The following is a 2,826-nucleotide window of genomic DNA, read 5'->3' as shown; positions in this document are numbered from 1 at the left end:
AATGGTTAAGAATTATTTGAGGTTTGTGACTCATCCTGTTGAGCTGCCATTCAAAAAAGTTTTTCAGAATGTCAGACCTCAAGTGCTCACACTTTCTCCTGATCTCTACCCTGCTTTCATAGCTTGATGTGAGCAGGCCTGGCCAGTGGATAAGGCCACTAGAAATGGGGGTCTGGATTCTGGGTAGTTGAGAATAGTGATGGAAGTGGGATTCCAAATGAGTGAGCTGGGGATTGTGGGATGTTGATACTTCCAGAGATCAGCAACCTTGTTACTTGGCTGGGAGAGGGGACACAGTCTCTAGAGGAAGGAGACAGGAAAATAAGTGGTGGCATTCAGGCAGTAGCTTCACATTTCACCTGGGTGGGCAGAGGAGGGCAGCATTTCTTCTCGCCTGTGTTCCCTCTTGTGTCTTTTGCTTATTTGCATTTTTCTTCTTGATTTGGGGTGTATGCTAAACCCATTTTCTATTGCCTGGGGTATACAGAATTTTTTTGAAAGTTAACTGTCTCAGATTTTTTAATGGTGGTTTTAAATGTGCATACATTTTAAATTTGTATGTAGTGAGATCTTCAAATCTACTAGTCTTTTCCTTTGTGGTTTCTGCTGTTTTTGTTGGACTTAAAAAGTTTTCTCTGCCCTTAGACTGTTTAAGCATTCATCCATATTTTTTTCCTGTCTTGTTGTTTGCTTCATTTCCAAAGTTTTAAAAATGAGTTGTTGTTTTCTCCTGTTCACTTCCTTATACTCCTGCTAATGAGTAAAACCATCTGGTATTTTTCCTTTACTTTCTGGCTTATTTCACTAAGCATGATCTTTTCCAGTTCCATCCTTGTTCCTGCAAATGGCATGAGTTAATCTTTTTGACTGCTGAATAATATTCCATTGTGTGTATATATACCACATCTTCTTGATCCAGTCTTCTATTTTTGGGCACTTGGGTTGATTCCACATCTTCCCTATTGTAAATAGGGCAACAATAAACATAGGGGTGCAGGTGTCCTTTTGAATAATTGTTTTTTTTTGTCCTTTGGGTAGATACCTATCAGTGGAATTGCTGGATCATATGGAAGCTCCATTTTTAGCACTTGGGGAAACCTCCACACAGCTTTCCATAGGGGTTGCACTAATTTGCATTCCCACCAGTAGTACAGGAGAGTTCCTTTTTCTCCACACCCTCGCCAACATTTATTATTGCTTGTTTTTTTAATATGCACCATTCTCACTGGTGTGAGATAGTATCTCATTGTGGTTTTGATTTGCATTTCCCTTATTACAAGTAATGTTGAACATGTTTTTCATATGCCTGTTGGCTGTCTGCATTTCCTCTTGAGATTGCTGAGTGAATAAGATAACATTGACCGTACCTAGTAGTTAGAAGAAAAGTTTTAACTGCTACTTTTCATCTTAAAGTCAAGAATGGTCCCAATGTCCTTAAATATCAAAATAGTTGAGATTGAATTAAGAAGGTATTTATTTGGTGTCATTTTACCTCTTCGCTGTACTGACTAGTCTCTTCCCCCACAGTTTAGATATTTCATCTCTCTCCTCTTATGCTGTTCTAATAAATATTTGTTTTAAAGATTTATTTATTTGTGCATACAGAACTGGGGTACAGGCCAGAGGCTCAGGGGCGGTGAGAGGTTTCACCAGAGACAGAGTGGGGAACAGAACAGGCAGATCGACAAAGTACACTGCTGAGGGGAGCAGTGGGCAGGTCAGGAGAGGTCTGCCACGCCATGTGGTCACCTCCGGGGCAGGCGGGAATCGAACTCATGAGGAAGTGGCTTTAGATTCTCAGTGCTGTGCTTTAACCCGCTGCGCCACCAGGGAGGGCCTCTAATAAATATTTTTTAAATGTGACTTGTGGTAAAGTCAAAACGCATATCTGAATATCTGTTGGGAGTGAGGTCAAGTGAAAATCATTGGAAGAGCAGTCACCTTTTGCTAATTCCAAACCTGTTGCTAATTTTAGATATTTATACAGTTACAAGAGTCAAAAGGTAGATATACATGTGAATTAATATAATGGTATAAAACAAATTAAATCTTTCCTATTTTAATAAAAAAAATGTGTTTTATTTCCCATTAAATCCTGACCATGCTTGAGCAGGTGTCACTTAGGACTGGGTCCTAGTGACTTTATCAGTATTAACTCCCAGCCTCCGAGCCTCAAGATGATATTCATCTTTGTCTATGATTCTGGAGAAATCCTAGGAATCCTCCACTTGTTTGATTGAGCTGTTGAAAAGAAAATAATCTTGCTACCTTTACCTAGCTGGTAATCTCCTCAGAGAATTTTCAGTTAAAAGAATCCTTCTCAAATGAGTGAGTTAATTCATGTCTGTCAGCCAGGCCAGGGTATTCCCATGCAGCAGGTTCACTCCCTGTGGCAAGGACCTCTTGTTTGCTTTCTCCTGCATCCCCAGGATCTAAAACAATGCTTTGCACATTGTGGGGACTCTAACTTGTTAACTAAATGAATGCTTGAATGACTATAATGTATCCTTTTTAAAATTTTTAGAGTGGTAATAAAATTAGAAAATACTTTTGTGGTCAGGTTTTTTTAAAAGTTAGCATATAGTAATAAATTATCCCTCATTCATTCATTCAACAGATAAATTATTTCACTGTGTTATTGTATGTATATGGGCAGAAGAGGGTTGATCTAGGATTAAACAAGTTAACATTGTATCAGTCTTCTAGGACTTCTATAACAAAATACTTTCATTAGTTTCTATATTTTTACATTGATCAATTTTTTTTAAAGATTCATTTATTTATTCATACAGAACTGGGGTACAGGCCAGAGATGTGGAGGGTGAG

Source organism: Condylura cristata, unplaced genomic scaffold (assembly GCF_000260355.1).
Source record: "Condylura cristata isolate star-nosed mole 26May11 unplaced genomic scaffold, ConCri1.0 scaffold00021, whole genome shotgun sequence".
In the NCBI taxonomy this organism is placed as follows: Eukaryota; Metazoa; Chordata; class Mammalia; order Eulipotyphla; family Talpidae; genus Condylura; species Condylura cristata.
The sequence above is the reverse complement of the archived record's forward strand: the minus strand, read 5'-3'. Positions refer to the sequence as shown.